General features: G+C 38.9%; 1 long non-coding RNA gene across 1 annotated transcript; it reads left to right on the top strand.

The window, feature by feature from the left end:
* Window positions 1-3844: 3844 nt before the first annotated feature.
* On the top strand, window positions 3845-9420 carry LOC116651814 (uncharacterized). Its single transcript, XR_004304815.1, has 3 exons — window positions 3845-4043; window positions 5786-6027; window positions 9131-9420. It is a non-coding gene; the product is annotated as an uncharacterized lncRNA (long non-coding RNA).
* The last annotated feature ends 6738 nt before the right edge of the window (window positions 9421-16158 follow it).

Raw genomic sequence — 16158 nt, 5'->3', positions numbered from 1 at the left:
GCAACATCAAAACACAATTGACTTTTCGCTATATTGCAACTTTGAGGTTTTTGTCATGGCAACTGGTTGTGTGTGTTGATTACACAGCAACTGCAGCACCACACACACACAGACACAAACCCACACAAACACTCGCACACACACATACGCACACACAAATTGGCATTTACTTGGAGTTGCCTGTCTGCATTTCCGTTGCAGCTGGCAGCGACAATTTTGGTAACGTCGTCTGTTGGCGCCATTTGCTGTGGCAGCTGCTGCTGCTGTTGTTGTTGTTGTTGTTGTTGTTGTTGTTGTTGCTGTTGTTGCCGTTGTTGTTGATGTAGTTATTGTTGCTCGTGTTGCCTTTAAATTGCGAACTTTGCGAGTGACTTCTGTTGCGGTGACTGTCGCGACATTGCACCACAACACTTTGGATTAATTTAGCGGATGCGGCGCACACAACAAGATATACCAACCCGCACAGTAACACCCACACCGACACACACACACACACACACTCTAACACACTCGCATGTGGCACAAAAGTTTCCATTTATTGTAGTTTTCTCAAGTTGAGATACGCGTTGCTTGGCAATTGCCAATTGGCATTTAGCTTGAAAATGAAGCCATTTAAGAGCAATTCACAGCGCTCGGCCACTTGGCTTGGGCGCATAATCTTTTATGCAGCCATAGCCGATGCCTTTTCTAGCCAATTTACTTGGCTAAAAGTCATAAAGCTTCTGCATGGCTGCCTGCAGCATAATCGTTATTTATGTGCGTGAAATACATAAAAAGGCTGCCGTTAACAGGCCATAAAACTCAATAATATCACAAAATAAGAAAAAAAAAAAAATGAAAGAAAATGAATAAAATACCAAACTAACTAACGTCATTTTGTGCAGCAGCTAACGCTGCGTATGTGTAATTTTTGCGTTATGCAATAAACCCTTTGGGCTAATGATTGCTGTTGGTACTTCAAAATGTACGTACTTAAGGCTAAACAGTTTTGGGATAGATTGGCAGCACACAGCTTACGGGGTGTTGTTGTTGTTGCTGCTATTATTCTCGTTTAGCAACATTTATCGCCAGTTTGACACACACACACACACGCACACACATATACTCCGAAAGGCAACACATGCTTGGCAGCCATTTTCACGTTATTTTGTAAACAATTTTAAACTGAATGGAAAATGTTTATGCTGCTTCTGGTGCTGCTCCTGCTGCCGCTCCTTTTGTCCCTCTGCTGCTCATCGCATGCCGCACCCTATTTAACTTTTATTATTGTCGGGTAATATTTTTTTACGTTTTCGCCGCTTTTTTTCACTTCATGCGCCATGTGTATATGTGCTTAAAGTTTTGTGCATGCGTTATTAAATTTATTTCACTTGAACGATGAAGTAAAGTTAGCTTATCTTAAGCGTTCACTAAAGATTGGCTGTTTTTCGGCTTTTATATAGGTGGATCTGGGGGACTGTTCGTAAATGAGTTTTAGATAAATTGAGAAAAATAGCAATACAACAATTCTCACCTAGAATGACAAACGTGTGGAGTTGATTTGTGAAATCTTCAGGGTGGCTTCTTTTAGAGATTTTATGTCAAGTACATTGCTTCGACATACTTTGTACTTAAAAAATATACTAAGCACAATTTTCTTCAAAACTGTGTGTGCAAAGTAAAGTCAAATGTATCATAGTGTTTAGAAAGTTATGTTTAATTAGGAAATAAAGCCCAGTTAACTTTAAATTTTAAGCGAAGCATTGAACAAAAAAAACTTTTATTGTTCATTCACGCACTTTTTAATTTAAAAAAATGCGTATGCAAATATGAGTTTGTATTACATATATGCATTTAATTCGTATTTGCTTACTAGACCGGTAAAAAATATTTATATACATACATACATATATATATATATATATATATATATATATATATATATATATATACAAAAGCCTAATGGCGACTTTTTGCCTGCAGCATATAGTTTCCATAAATTTAAAAAAAAAATGAAATATTTATAGAATAGTTTTATACATTTTATTTTTATAAAACGGTATGTTTATAAAAAACATTAATGCGATTTACCTGGCTTAAATAACCATTAAAATTAATTTAATATTAATAAACGACGAAATGGCCTGCTCGAGGGAAAATAAACAGCAGAGATTTACTTTTGAATATAAATTAAATCTGTTATACAACAACGATCTTTTATTAATATTTATATTAAGGATATTTTTAAAAATATAAACGGAATACATAAAATAATATAATAGCATTTTAATGGTTGTTTTCTGTGCAGCGCCCTTTGCCTAGCTGTCGCTGTCCAATGCGGCGTATACGTAATTTGGCCCACCATTGATTGAAGAACAACAGCATAAAAAATGTAGCATATTTTTTGTAAAAAGCATTTTGTGTGCCTGTTTTTGACATGGTGACCATTGAAGTGCGCTGCCACGCCCCGAGCCGCCCACATATTGATTGGTGCTGCATGGCAACATTATTGCTGCATACATTTTGGCATGCGCTTAATTACATGGCAGTTACAGGCATGCGTTAGTATGTGTGTGTGTGAGCTATGTGGTTGCTGGGCGTGTGTGTATGTTTGTGTGTGTGTATGTGTGTGTGACTATTATGCACGTTAGAAACGCGGCACACTTCGCTGTGGCTAGCAGCATGGAAAAACAAGCGCGCTCACATTAATTGAACAATTTTTAGCGCAACTTTTTTTTGCCATTTTCTAGATTATTATCGCTTGGGGGGGTCTTTAACTTTTTTTTTCCTGTAGCCACAACACGCGCAGCGCTTATTAAACGACGCCCCGTGACAGGCTTCGCGTGTTTATAATTCACACTTCTGTTGAATGCTCCAATACCTACGGAAATTTACCGTAGCACTAGCAAAACTGGCTTAAAAAACTGTATATGAAGTCATTAAGTGCTGCAGCTTTGGAGGCGCTTATCAGCAGTTGAAAGTGCAGTTGCCTGTTGCATGACAGAGTCTGGATATTGTTAATTACTACTAGCAGACCGCTGCACGTTTATTAAAAAATTAAAAACATTAAAAGTAACTTAAGTACTAACAGCTCAAGTTAAGCAATTCGCTAGTTAAGCCACGGCTAACCGAAATCATAATTATATCCATATATAATTAAGTTTTTAATTGGCTCAAAGGTTTTTAACTGTATGTCCCAGCTAATAACATAATGAATATGATAGAGTTAAAACAAGTTGCGGACATTATTTAGCATGTAACATGTGCAATTATATCCTAGAATTTTTTATAATACACAGAAGGATGGTATTTTATATAAAAATGCCAAAGACATGCAAGTAAGAAGCAGCAGAGTTTCCTACCGACCGTATTAGCAAATATTTATATATAACGTTGTTTTTGACTGAAGTAGAGATGAAATGGGCCGCTAGCTTGTCCTCTAATACTAAATGTAGGCCATGTTGTCGTCGCTTTTACCATCTCTCCTCCGCTGAAATTAAGGAACCTCGTATTTTCGATTATCGCCTTGCTATGCGAATCTCATGAATCCAAGTAGGTCTTACATGCATATATTTTTTCAAGTCCAATTCAGTCCAGTATTTAAATATTTTATGGGAATCTCATGCTGTCAATTAAGCCTCACAGGATTTTCATTCGTTGATTATATAAATGTGTTGAGTTGATTATATTAATTTACTGTCTGTCTCTCTCTCTCTCTCTTTCTCTCATGCTAACCCCTTTTCTCGTTTTGGTTCACCTTTTGACCAACATTAACCTTAATTTGTCAATGTATGCTTAATGTTTGCTTGTAGTTTCTACCTTACATATTAGAAAAAATTTTGTCAAACAAATTTTCTTTCTTGAATTTGATATTGACATTTTAGATAGTTCAAAAAAAAGTAATGTTTGAAATCGAGCAAAAAAACAAAAACATGCAATCAACAGTTTTCCTTTACTTTCGGACCTTGGGGTGGACCTTGAGATACACAAAATTCCCCAATCAATCAATCAATCAGTCCATTGGTCAGTCAGTCTGGCCAAGCAGTTTTATATATAAATGTTGAGTAAGTGTGCTTTAAAGTTTACTTTAAAGCTAAATGTAGTGTATTCACTGGCAGAACACACGCTCCAACCGAATATTCATGATAGTTTTTCCGCTTTTGTTTTGCTCTGTATATCTCTGGCGCACAGCTGGGCATTTGCTTTGGTAATTTGTTAATGTTTTGTGAAAAAAAAACCAGAAATAAATTCGAAAATTTGTTGACAGCTTCAAATTTGTGCCCGCTGGGCTTTTGTCTGTCACGCAGGCCCCCAAATGAGCAGTCATCAAAATAAAAGGGTCCTGCGGCGTTTCATATTTGTTTATTTATTGCCATCAAACCCGTAAACATTTTGCGCTTGCTTTCCTTGTTGCTTTATTTATTATTATTATTTGTTGGTGTTTATTTAATGTTTATGAGCGCTGCCGCCGTTGTTTGTGCCTCATTTACATTTTATACACACCCAAGCCGCCTTAGATACTCTACTGCGCCCCACTCGCAATGTCACAATTAAAAAGAAAGAAATAATAAAATAGGAAAAGCGTGAGCAAGCGAAATGTTTAAATGTTTAGTGTTGACACACGCCAAGTGTTGCAGGACGCAGCGCCCGCGGACTTGCAACAGCCATTGTGCCACATTCGGAGCGAGCCATTGTTGTTGTAGCTGCTGCAACCGTTGCTGCTGTTGTTGGCTGTTGTTGCTGTTGTTGGCTGTTGTTGCTGTTGCTGCTGGCGTTTAGCTCGTTAGTCGGCCATCATGCAAGACTGCTGTGGCACGTACAAGTGGCAAATACAAAGGCAGTTGTGAGTGTGAAAGCCACTTGAAAACACGACTAATTGGAGCTGACGTTCTTATACATATGCGTACATACGTATGCCAAGCGCATTACGTATGCGCCGCGTTGTGCAACGGGCACTACAAATTTATGAGCACACACACATACATACACTCGCTCGCACAATTACAAAACTGTCGTCGATTGTTACAAATCAATGAGCACATGGGCAGCCTTCATATGCAGCAGTAACGAGTCATTAGCGACGCTTAGGGACGCACAGGACGTCGGGATGAAAATTGCTGAAGTAGCGCTAATTGCAAAGCAATCGAAGCACATGAAACGCGCATTAAGTCACAGCTAAATCGTAGGGTAGGTGTAGGGTAAGGGTGGGCCTTAGGGTAACTGTATGTGTGTGCGTGTATGTTACCGACTGCAAATGGCGCACATACTTACGCATTTATAAGGACACACATGCCACTTGGGAGCTGCTTAGCTCAGCAGTTGCCGGCTGCCAGTCCACTGGGAGCTGGCCCGGCAGCTGATGAAGGTCAATATGGTTACACTTAGCCTGATTTTCTTACGCTTTTGTGCATGCTTGTGTATGTGTGTGTATGTCTGTGTGCTTGGCTTTTATTGACAAATACATAAAATGCGCTTGAACCTTTTGTTAAGACGACGCACACCTTTGGTTTCATTTAGGGTCCAACGTGTTTGTCCTCTGTGCCGTGTCCTTCTTTCTTATACCCTTGCGGAGAGTATTATGAATTTTGTCAGCAAATACGTAAGCCATACAGGCAGGAAAGTTTATATCTCACAAAAAATATATATTCTAGAGCAACATATAGCCTACTCCGTCAGTCCGTCTGTTCGTTTGTCCGTTAATCTGTTTTCTAGCAAGGTATGCCCGTAAGGCATAGGTCTACAAGTGTATTAAATCTTCGGCGTTCCGAAAATATACTTATTTTCTCGTTTTTTTTTTCTTTTACAGGCTGTGCCTTTCATTTCGCTTGCTTAACTATTTATGAGCTAGCAATCCCTGGAACGCAGTGCGTCTTTATTTGTGCTGCTACTTTGCTGCCCTCTGGGCGTTAAATTGACTTGGCTTAGGCTCACACACTACACACACACAAACACTCACGCACTCGCACACTCTGTTATTCGCACACACGTGGGACTCACGCATGGCCGCATCTGGACAGGCATCTGCTCAGCCGAGTTACCTTGGAGATGGTAAGTTGATCATCAGCTTGAGCCCTTTGAACTTTCACTCGAGAACTTTAAACCCATTTAACTGGCTAAATTTGTAAAACGCGAGCGGCTTATCCGTACATTTTGCGTATCACTTCGGAAATAAAATTTAGTACTGTCGCTAATTTCGCTGTTTGGCTCGCTGGGCAGAAGTTTAGTGTTAGCCAGTTTAACGCTACATAAGCCAAATGCTTAGCCTTTTTTATCGCTGTCGCCTGTGCCATAAATAAGCCTAGATGGCTGACAAAGAGTAAAACGCGCTACAGCCGAAGACTGTGCTGAACTGTGCCAGGTCTGAACCCACCAAATGTCTCTAAGTAGCTACAGCACTCCGGGGAGCAATTACCCCATCGGGCATCGGGACAAGTAGCGGTAACAAGTTGGGACTTGACCCGCCTCGCTCTGGCATAGACCAAAAATTAAGTTACATTTTGGCCTGGCAAAAAAGTTGGCTAAAGAATGCCCGCGTCTGGCCATATGTTTCACTAATGGCCGCGCACATTGCGGTCATTAGGGGAGCCGCTGCTGCAGATGGTGCACAGGTGGGTGGTTGGGTTTTAGGGTCTTGGCAGAGCAGCCAGCAGACTATTTTGCCAAACACTTGAGAGTTTTATTGAGCGGTTTTTGCAACTTTCCAATGTGCCCATATATTTAAAGGCTTTTTTTCTGCACGAAGCGAGGTAAACCAAACGGTATAAAGAAATGGATAAATTTGTAATCATGCTTAAAACACATAAAATTAAAAAGTCATATAAATCTCGAGTGTTTCATAGTCTACCACTTACAGACCGGTAAGGTTTTCAAGTAGCATGAGTGTATTTATTTGTAGTGTTAAAATTGAAATCGTAAGTTTAAAGCTAACTAATGGTTGAAACGAAATATACTTTAGATTTAATATGAAATCTATACATAATCTGTCAGGCCGCACTTGGCCATTTCAGGACTTTATTCTAAGTTTGTAAATTAATATTTCATTTATCTTTCAGTGATTGAAAATAAAACTATCATCGTAATATTTTGATGTTCTCTTATTAAGTTTGATATGGCATATGATATTGAAAACGAGTTTGAAGTTGATCGATTTCCTATCCATTTAAGTCACGTGCTTTGTAGCTTGAAGCCTGTCGACTTGCATCAAGCTTTTAAGACGCATTTTCTGTTCAAGCGAAGTAGAATTTTGGGTCGAATATGTATCAAACAAATTTCCATATGCACTTGATTTTTACATATTCTCAAATAAGTTTGAGCACAGATCTTTGAAATTGAGTTTGAGGCCAATTGGAACTTAAATAGAAATGTTTCATATAATTCAAGACGCGATTGGCTTCTCTCATTTCATGAGATATGTAAGCCACTGTAAATATTTCAATTAGATTTCAACTAACTGTTAAATAATCAGTAATTATTCAGGCAGTCAGAACAAAAGGTTTTCTGTATATTCAGATGAGTGTTGTTTGTAATCTGTTCAACATTTATATTTCTCATTTTAACAAGCTTAAATAAACTTCAGCAGAGCCTCGGGTAAAACACAACAATTGTAAACATGAAAGCCAAAATGAAATTTAATGCTGACTTGGCGAAATTATAAAATGGAAATCAGCTTGCAAAATGTAATTAAATGCAACAACACATGCGTTCCAAAAAATATTAAGTAATGTGCCGGCTATTGTAAATATGTGTATTTCATTAATTAATGCAATGTTTAATATTTGCATTAGTTTCGTTTAAGATTTTGGTAATTGCTAATCAAATTACCTAAGAAGCAGGCAACTGCTTGAAAATTAATATATTTTCGGGATGGTAAAGAAAATATACCTAGCATATTATGATTATCTGTGCGGGCATGTGCATGCATCCAAATTACTAACACTAATACAAATATAATAACAATTATGCCGAAGAAGCGACGACTAATATGGAGGAGGCAAGGCAGTTGGGCTTTGTTAATAGGTAGATGCATGCATGCTGAGGTGCTGCAAATTGGTTTTCATTGTTTGCTTGAGTGTAAGCTTGTGCGTGTGTGTGGGTGGGTCTATTTACATATGCGACCAAATTATGCAACCCGCTCACGTATGCGACAATAACCACAGTAATGTCTAGGGAGTAAATGGAGGGGTTCAAAGATGTGTGCGCGTGTGCGAGAGTGGTGTGTGTGTGTGTGTGCGTGCATCTCTGCGCAAGTTATTATCGGGTATGTTTAAATTGCAAATGAGCTTGCCTAGCATTTAATCAAATCAAAGTAATCAAAGTAGCATAGACCTTTTCGACTCTCTCCCAATCCATCAGTAAGTCAGACATTCTAGTCAGTTAGTCAATGATTGTCCAACTGATTTGAGTGCATATCCTTTGCATCCTGCTGTGTATACTCAATAAAATATTTGCTTTCATTGATACGAATCTGTTTGCGCAGATGTTTCGAGTGAACGGGTAAGCCAGGGACATTCCTGGTATTTATTGATCCAACGCATTATAAATCAAAGAGATTAATCATGCTGTACAATGGCAAATCCCTTCAAAAGGAATTGCAAATTCCGGCCTTTTGTATCTCTGACTGAGCCAAATATTAGCACACTTGAGCCGCTGACAAAGCTAGAAATAGAAACGGAAAAACAAAAAATAAATAAATAAAAGAACCCAAAGCACAAAGTAGAAAATTATGCAAACGAGGCCACTCTCGCTGCGAAAAAAAAGGGACAACGAGCCCCAATATCACAGAGTGAACCACAGAAGAATTGGCCTAAAACAAAAGCCAAGACAAAGACATTAAAGTGCTCAACTCTGACTACTATGTAAATTTTATGATTGCACCTTTTCCAAGAAAGGCAACCAGGCAAAAAATAAAAAAAATTTAAAACAAAGAAAAACTCTATAAAAACCCGCACAAGGCCTTCTCCGGGTCGCAGTCAGTCGACCAGTCGCTAATTATGATATATGTAGGTGAGGTATTCAAGGAAACATTATATAACAACACACATAAATTGATATTAATTGCGGTTTGCGTCCACAACTCATTGACGTCTAAATGCTGTCTAATTGTTTTTGGTCATTATTTTTGGTTTATTTAGTAGCCGCCCTTCTTTTCCAGGCAGCGAACAGATTTCTGCAGCGTCATTAAAATGAAACTGGGGTGGCGGCATAAGGAACGCAAATAATCATTTAATTGCAGCTGGATTCTCAGCTCTATTCCCCCAATGCTAGCCCAAAGTTAGCCAGCAAAACGTGGCCCATAAATAGCAACAACTTGGCAAGGAATTGAAAGCACTTGAATACATTTAAGTTATGTAAGATTTATAGTCGAATGACACTAGCTGAAATCAAGCAAATTCATTAACCTGGCTTGTGTCTTGGCACAAATAATTTATTGTTCAATTTTGAAAATAGGTATATGCAATGCTCTTTCAAAATGTATCCATTTTTAAATATCCTTTTTGATGGTTACTCAGATTTGGGGCTTTCGGCTAGTGTCAATGGAGAATAACTAGATAAAATATAGTTGCACTGAATGGCAGCTAGTTCATTTTGAAGCGAACCTGAAGAGTGCGGCATAATATTTATGCTTAATGTTTGGGATGAGGGCTGGCAATTTATTTGAAACCACATAAAACAAGTGGCGAGTAAAAATGTAGCCGCTGCTGTGCTTTGGCTTCTGGTGTTTCCTTGGACCGGCTAATGAACAAACAGAACGGATGATGAAAACCACAGTAAACAAGAGCACAACAGCAGCGCTGGCAAATAGCTGGGCAAAAGGACGTAAGGACTAAAAGGACTTAGCACGTAAACGGGCGTGTTGCATAAGCAAAAACAAACTTCAAACGAGAGCCAAATGATAGCAAACTGACAGCAGTCAGCGGGCAGCGGGGCAGCGGGGCAGCCGGCGACGGACCAAAAGCAGTGCAGCATTATTAACTTGAATAAAAATATTTACTGCTCGTCAAGGGTTCAGCTATCCACTGCGGCAGTTGGCTGCGATGCGATGACGAAGTGACAAGGACGAAAAACAGTAACTATGATGTTGATGAAATGCGCCACTTAATGCGCGGCCATTTACTTTGGCGCACAAAAGCAGGCTACAGTTATTTTTCTACTGCTGCAGTTTGTTAGCCAAGCGATGATTAAAGTTGATTTTGTTGTAATTTGCTGCTGCCTTTGGGTCTGGCAAGTTTGTTATCGCTGTTCTTGTGCTCGTTCTTGTTGCTGTTGTTGTTGTTGTTGTTATTTCTGCGGTGGCTCCCTCTTTTAAGTGGCACAATTTTGCGGCGCTCAAGTGTTTCACCTGGGCTCTGCGTTGTCGCGTCGTCATCTTTATAACGCATCGCTGCTCAAGCGTCTACCCGAGTGCAGCTGAGTGAAAAAACCGCAGCTGCCAAGTGCATGCCGTGTGAGGTTGTGGGGTAGGGCTGGCACAAGGGGGCACGACCTGTCGCCCCACACTGTCTGGCAAAACATGCGCGAATTAATCTTAATTGAAATTCCATGCCGCACAGTACGGCTTGCCATACGCCTTCTGTTTACACACACACACCCACATACCCACACACTCACACAGGCTCGCACGCAATAAAATATTAAGCGAAATTAAAATGCGCACTCACACGAATGCACAGTGAGTCCTTGCCAAATATGGTCGAGCCTGTTGGCAGCCGCCCATCTCATCATATTTTAAGATATTTTATTTTTCACATTTTCTTTCCGTGCCACACCCACCGGCAGCAGCAGCTCAGTTTACTTTTCATTAAAACGTATTAAAATCCTACACAGCAACAACAAAAGCACACCTACACACACACACAAACAAACACACACATACACACATTTATGCAGTTGCTCTTGCTCTCTCTTTCCATCCACAAACAATTAGACGGCATGCTAATTGTTTTAGAAGGCATTCGCACTTCGTCGCTTCTCGAGTATTACACTACCCCTTCGGCCGCCTGGCAGCCATGCCCCTATTGCTGGCAATCTTGCAGCTTAAATTGAAATTTAATACCACGGCATAATCCATGGGATTGGGCTGTACACATGTTAAACACATTTTTGCCTCAACTTTCTTGTTCGCCTTCCCATTCAGGAGCTCCAGCTTCAGAGTTTTTAGCTAAAAATCCTTTTGCCATATTGCAGACAGAGTTCTCGCCAGGGACTTTTACCTGCACATTCTAATTTGTATTCAAATCAAAATCAATAGGATTAACCAAGTTACATAGTGGTTGTAGCTGTGTGGACTGCATTGTTGCTGCGGTTGTTCTTGTTGTTTCTCTTCCACTGCACGATGCAAAAATTGTTTTTTAACAAAAATATTTCAATGCATGCAGCGTGCGCCGCAGGTATGTTTGGTTGCTTGTGTATGTGAAAGTGTGTGTGTGTGTGTGCTTGTCCTGGAGTGTGTGGCTTAACCGTACATAGCTCTCGGCTTATCTCTAAACCTTTTACACTCTCGCAGATAAGCCAAAGTTTATGTTATGCAGCTTGCCGCTCAAGTTTATAAACTTTTTGGCTGGCTTTGGGCTAGTGCAAACACGGTAAGAAGTAAATTAATGATAACTAAATAAGGCAAAAGTGTTTAAATAATTTAATAAAGTGATACAGCTTCTTAAAAAAGAATACAAAAAGGTATACAACAGGATAAGGAAAAACGTCAACAGAAAAAAAAAATATTGAAAAGAAGGTTTAAGCCTGAGATATGTGAAAATTCCCAGAGGAAAAGCCTAAAGCTGCTTTCTTTAGTAAAACGCGGCTTACTGTGTGCCGAAAGCAATATTCTCTGGCAACAGAGCAGATATATCAGGCGAACTGTTGGACGAATTTCTGGCATGCAATAAATTGTAATTTATTTTTAAGAGAGACCCACGTTGCCTACCTTGTAGCCAAGCTACCAAGCAAGTCCTTTATATATTTTAGCTCCACTTAATTATAAGCTAAATATATTCTTATATGTATATGAAAATCGTTTCTTGAGGAGAACCAATGCAATATTTTTGGCTTAGTTGATATTTTCAAAAAAATAGCTTAAGTACACTTAACTCGGCTAAGTTATGATTATTTGCAACTGTCGCCCCTTTTCACCTGCAATGCGCTCCTGTACACACACATTGTCCCGCCCTCATATGAATATGTGGTAATATTGGAAAGGTAGTCGGCTGACAGTTAAGAAAAAAAAAAGAGCAAAAAAATAAACTTTGTACTTTGCGTTCGCTTTTGCGGCTTTCCTTTTGCCGCTGGCCCCAAAGTAAAAGCAGCCTGACAGTTGGGGATTTCAGAGTGCAAAGATAATCCGCAGGTTATATATGTATATGTACGTTTGTGTACTCCTGCTCGTCGCTGCAGTTGAAGATTCGGTATCAGGTGAATGCCATAAGCATTGAGCAACATAGCATCGCACTTTTTTTATACCCTGAACGCATTAAAGAAAGGGTAAATTGTTATTGTGCAAATGTATGTAACAGGCAGGAGGAGGCATTTGCGATCTCATCTAGAACAATATAAGCGAGAGATATGATATCTGCCTATGCAGATTAAGTTATCGTGTCGAACTTTATAGGAAATAGAAGGACTTAATGCAGGAGATAAGCCAGTTCATATCATTTCCCCCAAAATTAAAAATTATTATTTGTAGATAAAAGCTTAGCTGCATACATACACCTGGATGTCACATATATATCCTGAGAAAAGCATACTGCTCGGAGAGTAAACGGCGCATTTCCTACAAATTTTTTGCTCGAGTGATTTTGCGAAATTACATGTATTGAAGAGTATAAAGTGTTGGTTAGTTGGGTAACCGTTGAAAACCCCAACATTTTGTGAGTGTGGCTTCGAAGCTGAGTTCAGGGTATCGCCTAGTCGGGCACTTCCGACTGCATCATTCTTACATGCCAACCAACAGCATATGGCAATCGTGGACAGGATGCTGCTGCCGTTGGCATCTGTGGTTACATTTATGAACCCATTGCAGCTGTTGCTGCTGCTGCAGGGTTCTAAACGTGCCCGCAACGAGTGTATTTCATGATGAATGTGTTTAAATGAACATGCCAAAAGGGGTAAAAATAAAAACCATCGAAACCTGGATTTAGCATCGTTTTAACTTGAATTGCGGTCCAAATTGGCCTAAAGAACAGCTTCAACGACATTAATTAGTAGCAAAAGAAAAGTGCTTTAGATAGAAACTGCCGCTACTTATGCGAAACACTTTTACTAATTTCATTAATTGTGTTTTTTTTTTATTTATTTTTTTTTTGTGTTTAGTTTGCCAGCAACGCTGCCATTTTGCGTAGAAGTGGCGCATTTAATTAGGCTAATAAAGTAATTCAGAGCAGCGAGTGTTGCGTTGCGAGGCAAGTGGTTTCTATCTACAGTGGCTGCTAATAAAACTGTTATAATGAGTTGGCAGTAACGAGCGGCAATTGGCCTGGTTCAAAGGATACACATGAGAGAAAGAGAGAGAGAAAGAGAGAGAGATAGACAGAGAAAGAAAGAAAGAGAGCGAGAGCGAACGTGCGGCAGCAAAGCAAACTATGCCTCAATCAAATAGAAAATAGAATTATCTTGGTAAAAGTGTGCTGGCATGTGTGAGCGTGTGTGCTAGTTAATGTGATTAACACTGGCTTGCCATGTGTGTCTGTATGTGTGTGTCCCTTTGGGTGTGTTGCTAATATTTGTTATTTGCCATGTTCAATGCCTGCGCCCTTGGGGTATGCAACATATTTTTTATGTCGCGAACTGCTGCAGCAGGCGATCGCCGTAAATCCTTTTTAATTAATTTCATAAATCAAGACCAATGCTCACACACACACACACACATATGTATGTACTTATGCATATAAATCATGTAATTAACATGCACATAGCACACGCACGGGGCAGCCAGACCCCAACTTGCAACATATGAGCCTGCACTGTGCAGCAGCGGTGGCCATGATAAACAAGATATTAACGACTTAATTTACTGCAGCCCAAGCGCCTTGTGTGTGAGTCCATGGCCATAAAATGCAGGCAGGCAGCACAAATATAAAATGTTAAATAAATAAACCAGGCAATCGACAAAAAAGAAATCAAGAAAGCTCAGCTATCTACGGCACGCCGAAGATCAAATACTTTTTTATGCATGTGGATGGAAAATGCTCTTCTTCGAAAGCTTTATATTCGGCCGATTATTCTTACAGGAATTATATAAAATACTAATCTGATTGAATGCAGTTGGAAAATATTTAAAACACTTAAAAATTCTTATTTGCTTATTTGTTTCCTCTTGGGCTCTGATTTTAGTATATTTTTCATATACCTACGGAGTACAGTAAAACTATTATATGTATACTTGAGGCTACTTATGCCTGCTTCTATGCGTTATAAATTTCATGACAATATCAAAATACCCTCCACAAGGGTATACATGGTAGGAGAAACGGGGAAAAACTGTTAGTTTGCTTAAATTATGTGCACACATAGTCGGTTTCCCCGATATGGGTAATGCTCTGGCAATTTATTGAACATTTTCTAGATTTATAGTCGCATAAATTACATGGCTCAGCTTTACTGCGCTTATCAATCAATGTATCAATATTGTTTCGACATTTGACATACATTTATTTTAATGCTTGAGCTGTTTTAGTTGTCCAATCAGTAAAATTCAGCATATTTAGTTAACCTCTTGTGGCCTCATTAGGTACATATTAAGAGGATATAGATGAGGGGAAGTAATTTATTTCCCATTTAATATATTTAGTTACAATTTCCCATATTATTATTAGAGTTGATAAGCACTCTAACATGCTGTTAAATGGTTGATTGTTAGATTTAAACATGTCAAAGAATTTGTTTTATTATTTAACCTGCAACAGGAAGGTAAAATTACACTTCTACCAAATTACAAAGCAATGTTTGCAATTAGAGATTGCCTTTCAATTATTCACTTAGGCAGGTACTTTCTTAAATTCTTAATTAATTACCAGAAAGATAAATTGTACTGGCTGCAAGCCATAAATTCATTATAAGGCAACGAAAGAAACTCTTCCACCTTAAAGAAGGCATTTTTATTGCTCAATCGCATTCAAATTATTGTCACCTTGTTTTTTACTTGATCTTATGAATCACTTAACAGGTAGATTTGCACGCTGTTAAATATTTAACAGGACTTATAATTGTATTAAAGATATGGCAACACCAAATATTGGTTGCCTTCAGATCTGGCGATGCCCCGCTGAATGCGAGTTTTGTCTAACCAAACGACTTATTTGAACGCATATGCTTCGCTCAGCACAGTGTAGCGCATTAAATTGTGCGTCTCTTCTGTGAAATTGATGCGCTTAACTCGCGCGCAAACTTTCTGGGCTGCTGCTGTCGCAGCTTCTGTGCATGGAAACCGCCAATTTTTCAATAAACTGCAATAAATGTTTATCCATTTATGAGCTTAATGTGGTTGCATATTCCGGGCCAAGGCATCTTGTATTTTTTCGTTCTTAATGTTTTGTACCCTGTAACGGTTTAGTGCCTGAAGGGGTATGCTGATCCTATACTTTTATTTATTTCTTAATTTAGGTTAAATATGTCCTCTGATCGATTGGATTGAATCAAGAAATCAGATATCAGCCATTGTAATGGATTTATTTTTGAAGTGTTAACAGGGTAACTGGAAAGTCGAACTTTTACTTATGTTTTAAATGCTTTTATTAATGGCAGCTGTACGTTGCTGGTCAACCGCACACTCACTACTGCCACGGCTACCCATGTGTGTGTGTGTGTGTGTAAATAAATAAGCCAGTTGGTTGTGCACTCATCTGCGTTGGTGTGTGTGTGTGTGTGTGTGTGTGAGTGCATTAATCAGTTGTAAACAACGCAAACCTTTTGGTAATTAAATTTACTGATAAATGCAGAATTGGCAACAAATGTAATGACAGGTTATTGATTGCATTTGCCAGCAATATTACAATTAAAGCTCCTTTGTAGGATCAATCAGCCTGATTGCACTCTTCAGGCAAGGAACATCTGTGTAACTTGCAGGTAAACTCACTTATTTTTCAAACCTAATTAAGCTTGTAACAAGGAGTTGTATACAGGTATTGCCGGATAGTATTTTTCAATTGATTTATATATATATATTGTATTCTACTTATACGCAATAAAACT

This window comes from Drosophila virilis, chromosome 2, assembly GCF_030788295.1.
Source record: "Drosophila virilis strain 15010-1051.87 chromosome 2, Dvir_AGI_RSII-ME, whole genome shotgun sequence".
Classification (NCBI taxonomy): Eukaryota; Metazoa; Arthropoda; class Insecta; order Diptera; family Drosophilidae; genus Drosophila; species Drosophila virilis.
The sequence above is the reverse complement of the archived record's forward strand: the minus strand, read 5'-3'. Positions and strand labels throughout refer to the sequence as shown.